This window comes from Fukomys damarensis, unplaced genomic scaffold (assembly GCF_012274545.1).
Source record: "Fukomys damarensis isolate Sample0158 unplaced genomic scaffold, DMR_v1.0_HiC HiC_scaffold_37, whole genome shotgun sequence".
Taxonomy (NCBI): domain Eukaryota; kingdom Metazoa; phylum Chordata; class Mammalia; order Rodentia; family Bathyergidae; genus Fukomys; species Fukomys damarensis.
The window spans coordinates 41,453,604-41,475,626 of record NW_022900949.1 but is presented as its reverse complement, the minus strand read 5'-3'; the positions used below and the strand labels follow the sequence as shown (position 1 = coordinate 41,475,626).

The 22,023-nt window shown below is 43.3% G+C and overlaps 1 pseudogene; it reads left to right on the top strand.

Annotated features, from left to right (window-relative positions):
- Positions 1-14,734: 14,734 nt before the first annotated feature.
- Positions 14,735-15,104, top strand: LOC109117782 (annotated as a pseudogene).
- Positions 15,105-22,023: the final 6,919 nt, after the last annotated feature.

Genomic DNA, 22,023 nt, shown 5'->3' with positions numbered 1-22,023 from the left:
GGGGGGGGAAAAAAAAAAAAAAAAAAAAAAAAAAAAAAAAAAAAAAAAAAAAAAGATTCAAAGATCAATGGAACTGAATCAAAGATGTAGAAACAGGTGGATGAGGCAGGAGGATCGCTGTGAGTTCGAGACCAACCTGGGCTACACAGTGAGTTCCAGGTCAGTCTCAACTACATAGTGAGACCCTGTCTCAAAAAAAAAAACACCACTGCAGAAATTGGATGAGTATTTGAATTCTCCCTTACCTGATGAAATTGATGAGAACAGTATGGAGGACATTAAATTTTCTACATGTAAATTTCTGGATGGCAATGAGATGACATTAGCTGATTACAACCTGCTGCCCAAACTGCACACTGTCAGGTAGTGGCCAAGAGATACCACAACTTCGATATTCCAAAGGGAATGACTGGCATCTGAAGATGCTTAACTAATGCTTATATTAGGAATGAGTTAACCAATACCTTTCCCCGTGATAAGGAGGTTGAAATAGCATAGAGTGATGTCACCAAAAGACTTACCAAGTAAAATAGCACTTGCAAGAGAGATGTCTTCAAATCTTCCCCTAAGAATATGCTTTTCCTCACAGACTATTCCTCTTCCTATGAAGTAGAAATGTATTTTGCATGAACCTGCAGTTATTCAAGATTAGGACCAAGGACAGACAAGCTATAGTACTTATCTTAAAATACACACTCCTAAGCAGTATTATTTTAAAATCCTTTCACCCTGACTACCTCCCTGTCTGTAGCCTCCTCTCCTTCAGTTTGGAGACACTCCATCACAAGCTCCTCATACACAAGGCCATCACCATTGTGTCTATGCACTGTGTATAGATGGTAGAACTTTTGAGGTGCAATGTTCAACTCTTTTTTTTTTTTTCCTTTTTGGTACCGGGAATCGAACTTAGGTCCTTGTGCTTGTGAGGCAGGCACCAAAACCACTGAGCTAAATCCCTGGCCCTCTCTCTTAAAATAGTAGCAGTGATATCAGTCAGCCCCAAACTGGTGTGCAATGCATAATACAAGGAATATTTATGTAATTTTTCTAGAATTGTATAGTATTTCATAAGAGCATATGAAAGGATTGCTACTGTATCAGAAATACTCTGTTTCACTTTAGTCTATCCTGTACTAAAGATATCATCACCAAAGAAAGCCTTCTACAGAGAGTTACTATAGATTGTTATTTTCTTTGTAGGTAGTTTTAAATTTTGCCTAAAATCATTTATCCTTCATATGAATTATAACATCTGACACTGTGAAAGCTAAAAGTTTAGAGGTAGGAATGGTATTTTCAAGATCACAAGCATTTGATCCTTGTAGGAGAAACCCACCAACACCTGATACTCTATCTGAATGTGTTGTTTGTTATGTATTTTGCCCAGTGCCATTCATTTGGAACATTATTGCCTTCCTTGTTTTAAGAAGACCCTTTTTAGGTAACAACAGACCGTACCGTTTGCAGATCTTTTGAGCAACACTACATAAATTGGTATTTCATTGGCTTAGTTATAGCAATATGGTGATTAGCAATGTAAAAATTAATTCTTAAAGAAATTAACCTAAGGAATGTAGGATGGGTTTGGCAAAGTATCAAGTGAAGTTTGTTTCAAAGCATAATGTAGATAATCTAAAAAACACATTATCAAAAAACAAAAGAATGCATTATCTATTCTATATTAAAAATGGCAAACAAGCCAGGTGTGGTGGAACAGCCTGTAATCCCAACATTTGGAAGGCTGAGGCAGGAGGATCACTGTGAGTTCGAGACCAGCCTGGCCCACATAGTAAAACTTAAAAAAAAAAAAAGGGGATAGAAAGCGTTTTGGTTGTCTCTCACTTGCTTTGCTACCTTCTGCCTGCCACAAACTGTTTCTTCTCTGTGATGCCTGGCTCCTTGCTTTGGAAGCGACCAATTATGGACTGAAATCTCTACAAACTGTGAGCCAAATAAACCTTTCCTCCTTTAACTTTGGGTGTTGGGTTGTCTCAGCAATGATAAAAAAGTAACTAAGACACTTGCCAGGGACAGGACCCTAAGAATCTCTTAAGATATACTGTCTCCTAAAAATATCAACTGGAGAAAAATAAAAGTTCATTCTCCTCCCTCTTCTGCCTGGTCAGGGCAAGAGCAGGGCCCATACCTACCTGTCTTATTTAACACCAAATCCAACCTTGGGGTTGTAGGACATTGCCCAAGACGTAAGAGTGACTCAAAAAACTTTCTAACCAGAGTGTAATGGCACAAATTCCTAATTCTGGAAGCTGAGGCAGAAGGATCACAAATTTAAGGCCATCCTAGGCCACTTAGGGAGACCCTGCTTCAAAATAAAATTAAAAGGACTAGGATAGGCTGGGCGTGGTGGTGCACACCTGTAATCCCAGCACTCAGGAGGCTGAGGCAGGAGGATCACTGTGAGTTCAAGTCCAGCCTGGGCTACAAAGTGAGTTCCAGGTCAGTCTCAACTACATAGTGAAATCCTGTCTCAAAAAAAAAAAACTAGGATAGGGCCAGGGATGTAGCTCAATGGTGTCATGCCTGCCTGCAAGCACAAGGTCCTGAGTTCGATCCCCAGTACATACATACATACATACATAAATGGGCTAGGATATAGCTCAGTAGTACATCTAGAGCACTTGCCTAGGATGCAAGAGGCCCTAGTTCAATTGCCAGCACTATAAACAAATAAACCACTTGCTAACTACATGAAGTGATAGATAATATTAATTAGATTAATTGTAATCACCTCACAATGTATAAGAATAGTAAATTTATGGGTCGAGGCCGGGGATTTAGTTCAGTGGTTCCAGCACCTGCCTCACAAGTGCAAGGACCCAAGTTCAATCCCTGATACCAGAAAAAAAAAAAAAAAAAAGTTATGGGTCGGAGATTTAGCTCAGTGTTTCCACCACCTGCCTCACAAGCACAAGGACCAGAGTTCGATCCCTGGTACCAAAAAAAGAGAATAGTAAAATACCACGATGCACACCATAAATATATACAATTTTAAAAATTAATTTTGGTAGGGGGTGCTGGGGATCAAACCAGTGTTCTACAATTTGAGTTACATGTCCGAATTGTTTTTGAGACAGGATCTTGCTATATTGCCAAGGCCAGTCTCAAACTCCTGGGCTCAAACAATTCTCCTACCTCAGTCTTCCAAGTAATGGTATTACAGGCACACAGCACCATGCCCAGGTAAGGATGTACAATTCTTATTTGCCAATGATACCTAAATAAAGCTGGGAGAGACCACCGTGGAATGAACAAACAAAAGGCAGCAGCAATAGGACCTGCCCACTGGGTATTAACCAAGACTTCCTCCCACAGTCCTAGTCCAGCCTGTTTTACAAATTAACTTAATATTATTTCACTTTAAACCCCCCCTTAGATCAAATTCCTCTTTTCTGTAATCTTTTTTAATCATAAACATAGGTTCATGAAATGAGCTAATAGGTGCACAGAGCTTAGAAGAATACTTGACAAGCAGGGCACAGTTGCAAAACCTACAGTCCCAGGGGACTCAGGACACTGAGGCAGGAAGACTGCTTGAGCCCAGCAATTTGGGGTTAGTCTAAGCAAACTAGCAAACCTGTCTTTAAAAGGAGAAAGAAAAAAAAACCTAGCCGGGAGTGGTGGCTCATGCCTATAATCCCAGCACTCAAGAGGCTGAGGCAAGAGGAATCACTGAGTTCTATGAGTTTGAGACCAGCCTGGGCTACATAGTGAATTCCAGGTCAGTCTCAACAACAACAAAAAAAAAACTGATGGAAAAAATACACATACAAATTACAAATAATCTCAATCCAATCACCCATATCCCTTATGGCTATGATATTTCTGTTTAGATAGACACAGAACACATTAGGACATAATCCACTCCAGTGGACTGGCTAAAGGACAGGGTCGTCACAATCTGTACCACTGGGTGTCCTGTTTTCTCAGCCCAGAGCTGAATTACACACACACACACACACACACACACACACACACACACACACACACACACACACAAATAACAATGGATCTAGGCAGCTGTGCCAATGGCAGAAATGGACTTAACTTCTATACAGGGATTCCTCTGTCTGCCCTGGAGGCCTATCCTGGAGCCTCCTCTCCTCTGCACTGTTCCTCACTGCCCAGAACCACTCCAGAGCTGGGAGCAGCACTGTGGGCCCTGCTTCCCCTTTGCTATCAGAATTCAGTTACTTCCAGACCCCTCTGGTGGTATCCTCATTCACTCATCTGATAACAACCTAGAGCAAAAGTCAGAGATGAAATGCCTACCACTGTAGGAAAGTCATCTGGGGTCTTCTATCCTGGGAAACCAAAGTCCTTCTCCCCCACAACACATCAGAAAGTATGATACCTTTATCACTAGAGGCTTAAAACACAACCGTTGTCCTTAGAACAACTAATCATTCTGCAGTCTCTCATTCTCTACTCAGAAGTTAGGCACTAGTGACTGCATATATAGTCTTACACCCTGGGGCTCGCCAAAATAAGTCTAGGCTCAATTTGTCCCTCAAGGAGTCAGAAAGGTCAATCAGGAGCCAGGAATGGCGGTGTACACCTATAATCCCAGTACTCAGGAAGCAGAGGCAGGAGGATTGCTGTGAGTTTGAGGCCAGTCTGAACTACATAGTAAGACTTGAACTATGGGAGCTTTTATGGGTGGAGGGTACCTGGGATTGAACTCGGGACCTTGCGCTTACAAAGCAGGCAGTGGAACCACTGAGCTAAATCCCCATTGGGGCTTTCTTTTCAGTGTCTCAAAAAAATAAAAGAAGAAAGAAGAAGCCTCCACAGTTCAAGTTTCTAGAAAATGTAACCATTACAAAGTGAGGTTCAGACATTCCATACTAAGTTTAACTTACTATACTAACCAAAACAAACAAAAAACCCTTAAAATTCCTGACCTAAAGAGTACAACCTGAGGCTGGGCAGGGTGGCACATGCCTGTAATGACAGCATTTGGGTAGCTGAAGAGGAGGATTTCTATGAGTTCAAGGACAGCGTAGGATACATTTATGAGACCCTGTCTCAAAAAAAAGGACCAAACTAAAGATGTAATGGTGCATACCTGTAAGCCCAGCTACTTGAGAGGCTAGAGTCAGAAGATCACAAATTAGAGGCCAGCCTGGGCAAGTTATCAATATTGTTTCAAAATTAACAATAAAAATGGCTGGGGGCTGAGCGTGGTAGTGCACACCTATAATCCCAGCACTCTGGGAGGCTGAGGCAGGAGGACTGCTGTGAGTTTGAGACCAGCTTGGGCTACAAAGTGAGTTATAGGTCAGTCTCAACTACATAGTGAGACCCTGTCTCAACACCCCCCAAAATAGGTAAAAATGGCTGGGGTTGGCCAGGTGTGGTGGCGCACACCTGTAATTCCAGCACTCAGGAGGCTGAGGCATGAGGATCGCTTGAGTTTGAGACCAGCCTGGGCTACACAGTGAGTTCCAGGTCAGTCTCAACTACATACTGAGACCCTGTCTCAAAAACAAAAAACACACAAAAAAAATGGCTGGGGTTGTAGCTCAGGACTAGAACACTTGCCTAATGTGTGAGGCCCAGGGTTCAATTCATACAGTACTATAAATGTCTGCCTTGCAAGCCCAAGGGCCCGAGTTCGATCCCCAGTACCAAAAAAAAAAAAAAAAAAAAAAAAAAAAAAAAGAGATAGAGAGAGCAAGACACTGCTGCAAACATACAGCACTACAAAAAAAGGCTGAGAATATACCTTCATGTGAGACCCAGTTTCAATTTCTAGTTCAAAACACCCCTGGGGCTGGGATGTAGCTCAACGGTGCCTGCCTGCCTGGCAAGAGTAAGGTCCTAAGCTCAATCCTGGTACAGAGGAAAAAAAAGCGGGGGGGACCCTGAAACTGGGAGTCATGGAGCATGCCTATTATCTCAACACTCATGCTAAAAACTCTGCCAAAAGTCCTGTCTTGCCAAAAGGCAAGAGTTTTCAGTGAGTAGACCTCACCTTGGGAAGGCATGACTCAATGCCACAGCATGATCAGCCCCATATGAAAAAAAGTTCTCCTTACAAAACTCAATACCACCTTATAATAAGTGCTATCATTTATGATGCAATCTTAGCATGATAAAAAAAAATTCTAGCAGGGCATGGTGGCATACGCCTGTAATTCCAGCACTTAGGAGGCTGAGGCAGGAGGATCACTGTGAGTTCGAGACCAGCCTGGGCTACATAGTGAGTTCCACAGCAGTCTCAACTATATAGTGATCAAAAAAAAAAATTTTCTTTTCTATTCCTTCATTTTGACAAAATGCCACTTTCAACCCTAAAACAGAGAAAGGAATGAAAGCATTCTGCTCAGGCAGGAGGATAAACACTCGGGGAGTGGGGTGAGATAGGGTCTTGCTGTGTAGTTCAGGTTGACCTTGAACTCACTATGCAACCCAGGCTGGCCTCGAACTCACAGCAATCCTGCCTCGGCCCAAGTGCCAGGATGCAGGTGTACGCCACTATATCCTGCTGGGTCAGGTCTTTTTTTTTTTTCCTGTAATAAAAGGAATGACGGGGTACATCTGTTATCTTAGCATACAGGAGGCTGAGTTAGGAGAATAGGAGAGTTCAATGCCAGCCTGAGCTACATGGTGAGTCTGCAAAAAACTAAAAAAAAAGAGGTCAGTAGTAAAGCACTTGCCTAGAATTCACAAGGCTCTGGGGCTGGGGATTTAGCTCAGTGGTGCCACCACCTGCCTTGCAAGTGCAAGGTCCCAAATCCCGGCACAAAATAAAAAAAGACCAGTTTCAAGGCCCTGGGTTCAATCCTCAGCCCAAGAAATAAAGGAAAAGGAGGGAGGGGTAAAAGTCAGGCACACATTTGTGATTCCAGCACTCTGAGAGGTTGAGGCAAGAAGATAACAACTTCAAGCCCAGTCTGGACAACTAAGCAAGAATCTGTCTAAAAATAAAAAAAGGGCTGGGGATGTAGCTCAGTGAGAAGACCCTGGGTTCAGTCCCCAGTACTACCAAATGGGAAAGATGGGGGGAAGGAGGGAAGGTAGGAAAAAAAAAGGTGAGAAAGATAAACACCCAAGTGAATGCCAGTACCACCTTCTCTCACAAGATATGTCCATGAAGACAAAGAAATCACATATAATGTAGTATCAAAGAAGACTGGATTTTTTTTTTTATTCTTAAAATGAGGTACAAATTCCAGGATAATTCCAAAGCTTACCTACTGGGCTTCTGAGGAGCAAATTCCTCAATAGTTATCCAAGCAATCATGTAGAAAAGTCCTTGCCAAACCCTTGAACCCTGCACAGAACCTGACAAAACAGCTGGTCCCATATCTGACTTCCAGTATGAAGACTGTACTTCCGGACAAGAGGCTGGCTGTGTCTCTATCTGTCCTCTCACTGAAACCAGAACTAACCCTCACAGATTTCCCCCCAGGGACACACTGGTCTAGGTCAGGAATAGCTAATGTACAAGGTAGCTCAACTCAAGGAAAAAGCATCCATATTCAAAACAAATGTTTTTTGGGGGATTTTTAGGGGGAATGGTATGGGGATCGAACTCGGAACTTTGAACTTGCAAGGCAAGCAGCAGAAACCACTGAGCTAAATCGTGAGCCCCTGAATCTGTTTTTTAAGAAGTCTTGGGGGACTAGGGATTTAGCTCAGTGGTTCCACAGCCTCCCGTGCAAGTGCAAGGTCCTGAATTCTATCCCCAGTACGGGGGGGGGGCGCTTGGGGGTACAGACCAGTGGTAAGGCACTTGTTTAGCATATGCAAATTCCTGGTTTAATCACCAGCGCCAAAAACAAAAAGGGGGATCCTTAAGACTTTCCCCATTCATCTTCTGGCATAACATATCTTCAATGAACTCTAAAGTTAATTATGGCTAAAATAAAGACAACACTATAAAGCCTAATTTCATTCCCAGATTGATCCTGTGTTTCAATGGATGTGAAACACAGGAATGGCCCAGAAGGAGCACCCTTATAACTAGGCATTCAGTCCCCTTTGGGAACAGCAGACTTGCTTTTCCAAATACAGCTCCTCTCAGATCTGCTACAAGCCTGAGCTCAGGGTCACAAACAGATCCCTCAAGAGTGTTTATCAAAACATAACACGAGGAGTAGGCCCAGTGTTGTGGTATATGCCCACAATCCCAGCACTCAGGAGATTGAGATAGGAGGACTGCTCCGAGTACAAGGCCAGCGGGCTACATAGTGAGCTCAAGGACAACTTGAACTACGTAACCAGACCCCATGAAAGAGGGAAAGGGAGGAACAGAACAGAACAGAACAGTTCCTGAGAGGCTGGAGGTGTTGATGAGTGGTACACTGCTTGCCTAGCAGAGGTGAAACCCTAGGTTCAGTAAGACAAGACAAAACTGGAGCACAGACCTGCGGGCAAATAAAGCCCAACTAACTCCCATAAGAAACCTCCTTAGAGCACCACCACCCCCTTCTTCACTATCCAGTGACCACAGCAGACCAGACACAGAGGCACAGCAGGCTTGACAGCAGCGAGCTGTGCCTGGGGCAGGGCTCACAATAGGCCCTATTCTCCTAGGAAGGATGGCAGGGTAGAAGAGGCCAGGACATTCCTCCACCCCCTCACAGAGGAAAAGGGCACAGGCAGCCTGGGGCACCAGAGGCCCACACAGGAAGGGAAGGCATTTTCCTCAGCTGTTAAGACTCCAAAGAGGACTCTAGGGGATTCCCAAAAAACCCAAGGGTGCTATAAGGTGCCATCCTACTAAATCTGGCACATTAGAAGACTCTTCTAATCAGCAATACCAACTAGAAGGAAAAAAGGTAGGAGCTGGGCCAGGGGTTTGGCTCAGTGGTTCTGCCACCTGCCTCACAAGTGCAAGGGCCAGAGTTCAATCCCCAGCACCAAAAAAAAAAAAAAGCTAAGGGCTTCCAGGACGCAGGACAGGACCCCACAGTCCTGTCATCTGGAAGCTGGCACTGGTGAGCAGAAACATCAACTTCTGCTGAAGATTTCTTCCCTGAACCAAGAAATCCAGTCACTTCCTGAATGATTGTTATTTGCTTGTTGTCTTTTTTGGGGGATTTTTTGGGGGGTTACTGGGGCTCAAACTTGGGTCCTCGTGCTTATGAAGCAGGCAGCAGGACCACTGAGCTAACTCTCAGCCCTGTTTTTTGACATACAGGATTGAATCCAAAGGGTTCTTAGCCCTTTTCTGGGGAAACAGGGTCTTGCTAAATTGCCCAGGGTGGCTCTGAATTTGCAATCCTGCCTCAGCCTTCTGACTGCCTAAATTAAAGGCATGTGCCACCAGGTCCAGCAAAACTATTTTTAAAACTGCAAAAAGCAGGCCAGGGATTTAGCTCAGCGGCACAGTGTCTGCCTGGCAAGCACAAGGTTCTGAGTACAATCCCCAGAGTATGAAAAACAAAAAACAAAAAAGCACATCTTCAGATTGCCAAATTCAGTATTTTAGGTCTGTATTATAGGCTCTTTTGACAGAATATCATGATCCAGGTAATCAGAAGAAACATCTGGTAGCAAAACTCAAGTTTTTCTGGAGGGAGGGGTCTTTTGGGTTTTCTTATTTTGGGGGAACGGTATTAGCGACTTAAACCTCTAAGGCCTTCAAACTAAGGTACATCCCTAGCTCTTTTTTATTTTGAGACAAACTCTTGCTAAATCACTAAACTCCCCAGGCTGGTCCTCAATTTTCAGTCCTCCTGCCTCAGTTTCCCAGAGCCTGGGATTATAGGTATGAATCACCACATTCAGAACAAGAATGACTTGAGACATGAATCCTGTTATTTACTTGTGATTTTAATGAATTCTATTTTTACATCTTTAATAAAGCATTTCTCTTCTAGTTTCCTCTTGCCAAATTTCTCCACTCAGGCAATTTAATCTTTGTAATAATGCTCAATAAACTAAATGAGCCAGATTTGGAGGTGCATGTCTGCAATCTCAGCACATAGGAAGCTGAGGCAGGAGGATCATCACAATTGCAAGGCCAGCCTGGGCTGCATTATGAAACCCTGTATCAAGAAACAAAAACAAAAGCAAAAATAAATAAATAAATACATACATACATACATACATACATACATACATACATACATAAGAAAAAGGAAGGGAGGTCCTCACTAAACTGCCCAGGCTGGCTTCCAACTCGCAATCCTCCTCTCCTGCCTCTGCCTCTCAAACAGCTGGAATTACAAATGTGTGCAGTTGTGCCCAGCTTGCAGCTGAACCACCATGGGAGAACCTGGCTCAAAAATAAGGAGAGTCAGAAAGGTTTATGCCATCTTGAAATCAAGAAATCTCCTGTCAAGCCCTTAGATACCTGGGGGTTAAATGCTCCCTGAACAGTAAAGAGGCAAAACAGAGATAACCAGAACATTTGCAAAATCAAATGATAAGAAGTACCAAATTATTTAAGAGATGTTTCTTTTCTGTATATCACACACTCTGCCCTAGTGCGCAAAATAACATACACAGAAATGAAGAGCAAGCTGGGTATAGTGGTGCAAGCCTGTAATCTCAGCCCTCTAAAGGCTAAGACAGTAAGATCTCCATGAGTTCAAGGCTAGTCTCGGCTACATAGTGAGTTCAAGGCCAGCCTGGAATATATAGCAAGATCCTGTCTCAAAAAACAAACAACAAAAACTGCAAGAAAGGAAAAGAAGAACAAATACTGGCTACTTTTCAATGAATGAGACACATCCTTCCAAACTTTTTACTTGTCCTTGAGCTCCCCTCCAACTCCTTACTACCTACCATACCAGCCATGGCTGCCTCTGGGAGTGTGACTACACATGCCCTCAAAGGAAGAACAGGGAACACTGAGACTATTATTTCTACACAGCTATAAAAATTGCAAAACTGGCTAGGCAACTAGTTCATTGGTTAAGCGCTTTTCTACCATGTGTGAAACATTGAGTTTCATCTTCAGCACCAAAAAAAAAAAAAGAAAAGAAAAAAATTGCAAATCCAGGCTCCTTTTAGAAAGGGAAACTGGGGCCAGGGATTTAGCTCAGTGGTTCTGCCACCCAAGTTCAATCCCTGGTACCAAAAAAAGAAAAGAAAAGAAAGGGAAACTAGAGGCTGACGGGATGGATGAGAGATTTCCTTCCTTTGTATGATCCTTCTAAATTTTATTGTGGGGGGAGTTTCCTGGAAATCAAACCCACTGAACTATGTTCCCAGTCCTATTTATGTACACATTTATCTATTTTTGAGATACTTTTTTTTTTTTTTTTTTTTTTTTTTTTTTTTGGTTTTTTGAGACAGGGCTTTCCGGGGTAGTTTAGGTCGGCCTAAACTATGTAGCCCAGGCTGGCCTCAAACTCGAAGTGATCTTCCTTTCTTAGCCTCCTGAGTGCTAGGATCACAGGCATAAATAACCCCACCCAGCTTTTTGAAATAAAATCTTGCTAAACTGCTCAGGTGAGATTTGAACTTGAGATCCTCCTGCCTCAGCATCCCAAACTGCTGGATTACTGACATGTTCCAACACACATAAGCCTTCTGAACTTTTTAAACTTGTACCATATAGTTCCTATTGCAGGTGTAGTGGTACCACACCTGCAATCCCAGCATTCAGGAGGCTGAGGCAAGAGAGGATCCCAGTGAGTTTGAGGGCAGCCTAGATTATAGAGCCTGGACCTAGCTTTGAGGGATGGGGAGGAGAGGTGAGAAAAAGGGAGAAAAGGTAGAAGGGATGGGTACCAGCTATGGTGGTACACACCTACAACCTGTAATGCCAGCACAAGGTAACTGAGACAAAGATTCAAAATTTGAGCCTAGTCTGGGCAATTTAGTGATATACCAAGACCCTTTCTCAAAATGAAAAGTAAAAAGAAGACTGGGATGTAGTTGAGTGCAAAGGCCCTAGGTTCAATCACCAGTATTAAAAAAATAAAGTAAAATTAAAGAATAAAGCTGGAAATGTAGCTCAGTTGTAGAGCATTGCCTAACATGCACAAGGCCTGGGTTCCATCCTTGGCACTGTTAAAAAATATTGAACCAGAAATAAAGTGTTTGTAAATGGGAAGGGGAGGAGGGGGTGAAGGGAGGGCAGGGACAAGGGGAAAAAAATGAGAACCAAGACCTGTCATGTAAAGGTACAAGATCCCAGTAATGAATATAACTGTACTGTATACCTAGAATGTACCAATAAACTCAATAAAAGTAAAAAAAAGTATTGAACCAGGCATGCTGGTACCATACCTATACTTCCAGCACTTGGGATGAAGGGGCAGGAGGATGGATCACTGTGAGTTTAAGGCTAGCCTAGGCTACATAGTGAGTTCAAGACCAGCCTGAACTACATAGCACTGGGGATTTAGCTCAGTGGTTCCACTGACTGCCTCGCAAGAACAAGGACCCAAGTTTGATCACAGATACCGAAATAAATGAATGAATGAATGAATGAATGAATGAATACAAGCCAGGTGGTGCATGTGGAGGCTGAGGCAGGAGGATCCCTAGGAGTCAGGCCAGCCTTGCCTATATAATGAATTCAAGGCCAGCCTAAACTACATAGCAAGATTTTGTCTCAAGAAAAAAACAGAAAGGGCCAAGGGATTTAGCTCAGTGGTACCGCTGCCTGCCCTGCAAGCGGAATGTCCTGAGTGCAATCCCTAGTACAAAAAATATTTTTTAATCAATTAATTAATTAATTTAATTAAAAATAAATAAAATAGACTAGGGATGTAGCTCAGCAGTGCAGGGCCTGACTGGAAAGCTCAAGGCACTTGAGTTAGATTCCCAGTACCAAAAAATAAATAAATTAATTAATTAATTAAAATAAACCGGAGAGGAAAGATTTTTTTCCTTTCCTATTTTTATCTTCCAAATATTTATTTGAAATACATACATCATTTGACAGAATTTTCTATTATTATTTTACAATTTTGTGGTGATAGCCAGGTATGGTAGTGTATGCCTGTAACTCCGACACTAAGTCAGGAGAATCACCATGTGAGGCCAGCCTGGGATATATAGTAATATCCTGTCTCAAGAAACAAAAAATCTGTGGAAAAAATCTGTGGTTTACCATTCGTCCCTCATCTTTCTTTGGCAGAAATCTGTCTTTTTAAGTACCTTATCTCCCCTTTTAGTGGTAGGCAGCTTTGAAAGCCTTACTTTCCTAGAGAGCAGAGGCTCTGCAGGAAAAGAAACAATACTGGTGAATGCCCTCAACCAGAATTATACCAACTGACAAACACCAAAAGGAGGGAAGAACGGCAATTCCATCTCCTGCCCACACCACCAGTTAGTCACCTTCTCTGTCAAAGGTCACAATAAGACTATAAAATGTTTTGAGTCCAATCAGGAAAAAAATTTTTTCTTTAGTAAACTTTATTTTATTCTATCCCATTACCTCCCTGAAGCCTCTTCCCCTCCCTATTATACAAAAGCTTTGTTTCCATTTTTTTCATTCAGGAAAAAATTTTGAAGTTTCAAAGGTATAAAGTTAATTCCAGCCAGGCATGGTGGCACAGGCCTATAATCCCAGTACTCAGGAACCTGAAGCAGGAGGACTGCAGCAAGCTGGAGGCCAGCCTGAGCTACAAATAAATTAATTTTAAAAATAAAATTAATTCCAATGCCTAGACTGATTGATTTATTGGTCTGGAGATTAAATTCAGGGCCTTGGCACTGAGCCACATCATTTTGAAATTTTTTTGTTTTGGTAAAGGGTCTCAGTAGGTCAACCTCAAGCTTACAATGGTCCTATTTCAGCTTCGAATACTGTTACTGGGTTTTGGGATTCTGGGTTCTCCTTCTAGAGGTATTTTCTAGCATTTTTCTGCCCTGAACAGAGAATTGGTCAAGACAAGGTAGTGAGGTTTCACATTTACTAAAAGTAGGAAAAGAAACATGCACTTCAGAGTGAGAGTGCAGGCCAATTAAAAGTATGAAAAGGCCAGGTGTGATGGCACACGCCTGTAATCCCAGCACTCGGAAGGCTGAGGCAGAAGGATCCTGTGAGTTCCAGACCAGCCTGGGCTACGTAGTGGGTTCCAGGTCAGTCTCAAATACATAGTGAGACCTTGTCTCAAAACAAACAAAAAAAGTATGAAAAGAAGTACACTCTATAGGGTGAGAGTGGACCACTGTGAAAACAAGAGTGCAGTGGCCAAGAGCTCAAAGGTTGCTGATTTTTGTAACTCCCACTGCTCTGGGGAATCTAGGTCGTCCTATCGAAAACCTGTTTGTGCTGGAGATGGTGTGACACATGTATAATCCCAGCATTTGGGAGGCTGAGGCAGAAAGATTGCTGCAAGTTCAAGGTTAGCCTGGACTACAGTAAGTCAGCCTGGACTACATAGTAAGACCCTGTCTCCAAAAAAAAAAAAAGGTCCTGCTCAAATTCTCATGAGAATTGAAGATAGTACTCTCTGATTCCAAGTGCAGGGATCTGGGAATGTTCTGCAACTGTGTTCTGGAACTGGCCAGGTCATGCCCACTTCCCAACAAGTTTGCCATGCCCTAATCTCCTACCTCAATAGTGCAGGAATTACAGGTGTTTGCCACCAAGCCCAGCTAATTCCAATGTCTATATTCTATACAGCAATTTAAAAAAATAACAAAATAATCCCCCAGGATTCCCTGGGTCCAATGCCTAGTGTCAATCAATCAACTAATGGGGCTAGAGTATAAGTGGTACAGTCTTCCTGGCATGCTTGCCACCCTGAGCTCAATCCACAGTACCACAAAAAGGAAAAAAGACATTCAACAATAAAAGTGTTTTTTAAAAAAATATTCAAAGCAAAATCTGTCCGGGGGGAGCTCAGAAAGTACAGTACACACAGTGCGCACACTTGAAAGATGCCAGGTCTGGCAGCCTTGAGCCCAGCCCCATCGAAGCTCAGGAGAAGCTACTGAAGCCCTGCTGTGCCTGCCCAGAGACTCCAAAGGTATGTGATATGTATGTGATCACTGAAAAAGAAGAAGAGCATTGTGGAAATCTAACTGAGGTCCACAAGGAGTAAATGTGAGCACTGGGATTTAAGATATAAACTCGTGGCCTGTTCTATGAATGAATAATCCCTGAAGAATGAAGAAGATTAAATCATTTTGGAAGTTCTTTCATGAGCTTTGTAAAAGGATAAAGTATTTACAATTTTTTTAGAGGAACAAAAAATATGCAAAGCCCAGTGGGGTGGCACACACCTGTCATCTCAGCACTTGGAAGGCAGCAGGAGAACTGTCACAAACTCAAGACCAGCCTGGGCTACATAGTGAGTTGAAGGCGAGTGAGTGGAACCACACAGTGAGATCTTTTACGTATGTTTGTTTGTATGTATGTATGTATTAATTCAATTGACTGTGAGACACCAAGCCCAGCTAATTCCAAAATCCTTTCTTTTTTGAGAGAGAGAGAGACAACAGTCAGACACACAGTCTCACACACACACACACACACACACACACACAAACACAATGTACTGTAGTTCGGGCTGGCCTTCAACTCACTATGTAGCTCAGGCTGGTTTCAAATTTATGGCAATCCTTCTGCCATAGTCTTCTAAGTGCTGGGAAGACAGATGTGTGCCACCACACTCACATTCAAAGTCACTTTTTAAAAATACAAATAGGAAGCTGGGCGTGGTAGTGCACGCCTGTAATCCCAGCATTTGGGAGGCTGAGGCAGGAGGATTGCTGTGAGTTCAAGACCAGCCTAGGCTACATAGTAAATTCCAGGTCATTCTCAACTACATAGCTGAGACCCTGTCTCAACACCCCCCCAAAAAAAAACATACAAATAGGAGTCTGGTGTGGTGGTAAACACCCACAAATATCTACACTTGGGAATTAGGGGTGGGGGCTTTTTGCTTTGTAGTACTGAGGATTGAACCCAGGGCCTTTGCACTTAGTTACACGTCCAGCCTTTTTAAAAAAACAAAAAAAAAAAAAAAAACAAGGTCTCACTACACTGCTAAATTCCCAGACTGTGTTCGAACTTGTGATCCTCCTGTCTCAGCCTCCCAGAGTATTGGGATAACAGGCATGCACCACCATGCTTGGTGCTTTGGAGCCTAAGGCTACAAGTTCAAAATTAGCCTGTGCTACATAGTGTGAGACCCTTTCAAAAACAGCAGCAGGAGAGGCCAGAGATGTAGCTCAGTGGCACCATGCTTGCCTGGCAAGAACAAGGTCCTGAGTTCAATTGCCTATACTGGGAAGAAAAAAAATAAAATAAAACCAATAGGGCTAAGGGTATAGCTCAATGACAGAGCATTTGCCTAGCAAGACCTAAATTCCACCCCCAGCACTAAAACAAAAAAAAGAGCCAGGCATGTTGGCGCACACCTGTAATCCCAGCACTTGAGAGGCTGAGGCAGGAGGATCACTGTGAGTTCGAGACCAGTCTGGGCTACATAGTGAGTTCCAGGTCAGTCTCAACTACATAGTGAGACCCTGTCTCAAAAAAAACAAAAACAAAAATAAATAAATAAGTAAAACAAAAATTGTACATATATATGTACATATCTATATTCACTTCCAGTTAAGGCACCAAATGGCTTCGCCAACTTCAACACCCTCAGTTTATGATTCTGTATTACTGTGGCCCATTCATCTTTCCACTTTGGACACAGGGTAAGACTAAGAAAATGCTTAGCTATCAAACCAAAGAAAGAAAAATAGGAAACCCTTTTCATTAAGGCTAAATTAAGCCCTCTGGCTGGTATAATTTTGTAAACTACTCTAAATCCGTTATTTATAGAAGTTGCTATCTGAACAGTATTACTGACTAATGATCAGAGTGAAGGGAGACAGTCAAGAAGCAAAGAAAGTTATATGACTCTAAGTAAAACTACACAAAGACCTACTCTGAAATGACCAAATTAACTACTGCCTTACTCAAAACCATCATCACCTCATTCTAGGCCTGCAATGTCAACACAGGAAAGGAACTTTAGCAACAGCTCAATAACACTGGCAAATCACAGAAATGCACTTTAAAGGAGGGGAAAAAAAACTACAGAAAAGAGGGGGAAAGCCTAGACCAACACAACACACACAGAAGAACGCACTACCTGAATTAATTCCCACTTCAAGTTCCCTTGTGGTTCAATGTTCTATCCTAAATTCCCATCTGGGTCCCCTCTGATGTTCACACAAGCATCCCTTATTTTCTTTTTTTTTTTTCCCCTCACTGAGTTTATTGGTACATTTTAGGCATCCCTTATTTTCTGATACTCAAGAAGTCTCTAGCCCACAAGCAGTCACACTCTACTACTGTTTGAGTCTAAACAGCACATTTTAAAAACACCCTGGATGTTGATTCAAACTTCTCATTACTGACTTCCTAACTGGGTTTGGAAAAAATACCAAAAGATCTTATTTTCAATTATTCATAAAGTGGATCTGTTACCACCTGTCATCCCACTGTGTACCTTTCATTAAGAGTATGGGGGGACCAGAGATTTAGCTCAGTGGTTTCACCACCTGTCTTGCAAGCACAAGGACCTGAGTTCGATCCCCAGTACCAGAAAGGGGCTGGGGATTTAGCTTAGTGCTGCAGCTGCCTGCCTTGCAAGCCCAAGGTCCTAAGTTCAACCCCCCCCCACATACACACACAATCATTATCTTTTTAGGGCCCAGGATTTAGCTCAGTGGCTCTGTAGCCTACCTCACAAGCACAAGGTCCGAAGTTCAATCCCGTACCAAAACAAAGAAGGGAATGGGGGGGATTTAGCTTAGGGTACCACGCCCACCTTCCAAGCACAAGGTCCTGAGTTCAATCCCCAGTACCCAGTACCGCAAAAAGAAAAAACAATAAAAACAAGAAAGATATGGGGGGACTGGGGATTTAGCTCAGTGGTGCCACCAACTGCCTCAAAAGCACAAGATCCTGAGTTCGATCTCTGGCCCCCCCCAAAAAGTATGGGAACCAGGCATGATAGCACACACCTACAACCCCAGCATTCTAAAAGGCTGGGGCAGAAGGCTGGCAAGTTCCAGCCCCAGCCTGGGAAACTCAGTGACTTATTCAGACCTTGTCTCAAAATAAAGGCTGGGATCCTGAGTTCAATCCCTGGTACAAAAATAAAAAATAAAATAAAGGCTGGGGACTGGGGATGTAGCTCAATGCATGGGACCTGGACTCAAATGGAAGGAGGGAGTGGAAGGGCAGGAATTTAGATCAACAGTTCCATCGCCTGCTTCACAAGCGCAAGAACCCAAGTTCAATCCCCAGTACCAAATAAAAAAGGAGGGAGTGGATAAAAAAATGGAGAAGAAAAAGGAGAAAGAGAAAGGAAGAGATGGAGAAGGAAGAGGAGGAGGAGGAAGAGCAGAAGGGAGAGGAGAAAGAGGAAGAGGGAACAAGGAAAAAGAGGAGAAAGGAGAAGAAAAAAAGAGGAGGAAGATGATGGGAGGAAGAAGAGGTGGAAAGGAAGAGAACAAAGCAGTGGCAGTAGTGGGGCTAAGGGTACAGGTCAGGGGTAGAGCATTTTCTCAGAATACATGAGGCATGATGCCCTAGGTTTGGTTCCCAGCACTACACACACACACACACACACACACACACACACACACACACACAAACAGCCCAGACTCAAGCCTTACTCTCCTCTTGCAACCAAAGGTGACCAACCTCTTTCATTCTAAGCCTCTTAAATTCTCACCAGCACTTGGTGGACACTATTATATCTTCCTCTTTGTCACCTCCTGTCCTTAATACTTGACAGTAGCCCCTAACACCTACAGAACTCATTTGTCTGCAAAGAAGTCTCCATCTCATTGCTGGCCACTGTCCTTGTTCAGGTCTACCACCTCCCCACTAGTTTCACCATCAGTGACCAATAAGCCTACAGTCCAGTGCTGTCCCCACACCCATACCAAAGGCTCAGTTCTTCAAGAGTTGACACCAGCACAGCTGCACCTAGACCTCTGAAGATTCCCTATTCCTGCATAATTCCATGCTCCTCCATGTGGCATTCTGGCCCAACCTGGCCTTCCAGAATACCCAATAGAGGTGCCTAGTCTTCTCCCTCTCACTCTTTGCCTCTGCATACCTCTTTTCCTATCAGTGATGGTAGGAAAAGTGGTGTCCTTGACACCACTCTTCCACCAAACCACTAAGTCTTCCAGAAGGCCCACCTCAAATACAGTCCTCCCCTAAAAGTCTGTCCTTCTACTCTGCCCTGGAACCCACGATCCTTAGCTGGCTTCAACATGGTCCCCAGTATGGAGTCCAAAAAAGTTCTGATAAGCCCTGGTTTTTCAGAATTCCTCACTCATGAGGTCCCAAGTTCTTTGTGAGGCCCTTTCCCACCTCTACATATCATCCTGTTTTACACCTTCATTAGACACTTGGGCTTGGGAAGACCCAGCTGAGGCTACTATTTTCAGTCTGATGGAGCACAAATGCAGACAGGTATAAACAGTCAAATGTTTAACCTTAGGGTGTGGTGGCACACACCTGTAATCCCAGCACTCAGGAGGTTGAGATAGGAAGGTCACAAATTTGAGCCCAGCAATTGAGTAACTTATCAAGACCCTGTCTCAAAATGAAAAATACAGGGCTGGGGATTTAGCTTAGTGGTTCTGCCCCCTGCCTTGCAAGCGCAAGGTCCAGAGTTCGATCCCCAGCACAAAAAATAAAAATACAAAATACCAAAAAAGCTGAGGATATAACTCAGTCTGAAGGCCCAGGGTTCAATCCTCAGCCCCTCCATCCCAAAAAAATGTTGAAACTGGATTCAAACCCTTGCTCTACCCCATGACCATTTTATGACCTTGGGCATATTCTTCCTTCTGTTATTCAGCTTTCTCAGCCTATAGAAAGGCCTCTGCTGCACTTGAGAATAGTATAGTACACAAAGAAAAGGTCCTCAATGGCAACTAATGGACATCTATCACATCAGTGACCTAGGAAGCAAGAGCAGAGGCAGGAGGGGCTGCAACACCTGCAAGGTAAACAACTGAAAATGCACTTATCTACCTCATCAAGGACAAACAATTATCTACTCTCAGAGGCTGAGACACTTGTTATGTCCAAGAGGAAATGCAATGCTCCAATTTGAAGTAGACGATTTTGGTTTGGTTTGGTTTGGTTTGGTTTTTTTCTGGTACCAGAGATCAGGAGCTTGCACTTGTGAAGCAGGAAGAGCACAAATGAGTTAAATCCCAGGCCCTGTAAATTTTTAACAATCACAGAGCAGGCCTCTCCTTTCCTAGGCATCAACTCCGGTCTAAGTAGGCACCAGGGTCCCTCCAAATCCCACCATCCTTGATGCTTAACAAACACCAGCAAATTCGTGAGCCACCACATGCAACAGTTGGGTTTTTGTTGTCCTTTCAGGGATGGAATGCAGGGCCCTGTACAAGTTAGGCCAGCGCTCCATCACTGAGCTGCACCCCCAACCCCCCAAAAAAGTCAAAAGAGGTGGTTAAATCCTATCAGGGTTAGGATTCCAGCCCACACATTCCTAAATGCAGGCTCCTCCCTTTCTACTATCTTTCCAGTTTCTTTTCTTAGAGCGCTCCTCCTTTCCTCATCTCTCCTCAGTTAGAAGACTACAAAGGTCCTGACCCCCTTCCCTCCTGCCACTCCCTAAGTAGCCACAGGCAATATCTTTCTAAACACAGATATGGATAATGCCGCTCTGATTAAAAGGCTCCAGTATCCCGGGTCTGAAGTTGGAACTCCTGAGCACAAGGAAGGCCAGAGTTCCCACCTGTCAAGCTGGAGGACTCCCAGGCACTATTTTAAGGTGCCTATGTGCATGTACCCATGTCAGGGCATGATGAACCCCAGCTAATTCTACTTACTGGCCTTGAAGGCCCCAGTTCAGGAATTCTTACTCTTGGGGCTATCATGCAAGCACATTTTGTTGTCTACACAGTAGCTATTAATCATGGGTTCTCTGGTGCCTGCTGTCTGGTCCCAGAAAGGAAGGTCAAAACCAAAGCCTTTTATATGGATCCCTAGGATCTACTACAGAATTTGACAAGTAGTGAAGTCAAGTTGCTAATTAAGTACATTTTGCCAAATCAGTTTTTCAGAATAATAAAGAATTGCCCTCTGCCTCTTTCAACAGAAGCACATATCAACACAGTCTCTCATGTTCCAAATAGGTGTTTGTTCTCTATATAGTGCTTGCTTACTCTGACCTTTACAAAGTATCCCATAGGCCTTAAATGGGCTCACACCATGCATCTAGCTCCCTATTGATACCTGATTACTCCAAAAAACAGCTACTCAACTTCAAGCGTCCAAGCAAAGAGCTTCAAGTCCAAAAAAAAAAAGAGTTCAATTCTCCATATTCAAACTATGGATTTTTATGCCTCCAAAATGTGTTAAGGTCGAATTCATTTTTAGACCAAGAACATTCCAAAATTATCTTGTCTCTGAACACTAAGCATAACAAAACCTGATAAAATTACAATATCCCATCTACACCACTTTCCAAAACACCTGGAAGCACATCCAACTCTTTATCTAAACTTATGTCCTATAAACACCACCCTCACTTCACGGAGCCTGGTTTCTGCGCCAGGAACTACTTCTGATGGCTTATTTAGGGAAACAGAAGGAAGAACTCTTAAGTTAGAACTCTAAACTATAAAGGTACTGTCCCAGACTCTTGCTAGACCAGTCAAAACTTCTCTATCTTCACAACTAAAACTTACTCTGAAATAACCCAACTTACAAATCTAAGAGCTTCAAAAGTAGTACAGATTAAAAGACACATTTTAAATCATCAGTTGAGTGTGTAAGAAATTAACGAATTTATAGCAAAAGGATTCTTAGTCCAGACGTTTCTTGAGGACACTTTCCAAATATACTCTCGAATGAACCTGGTCTTCCAAACCCCGAGTGAAAAGGCAGTTAAACAGGCTTCCAAAGCTGTACTGGGAGGGACCCCGAAGGCTTGAAGCATCTCAAGAACCAGTGGCGGAGGCGGCGCCCTTAATAGGCCCAGCAGGGGCTCGACCCCAGAATCCAGATCCACCCCTACTGGGCCGCAACCCCCGAAGGAAGCCTGAAGGCAGCCCGAAGGCCGCACCCGACCGCGG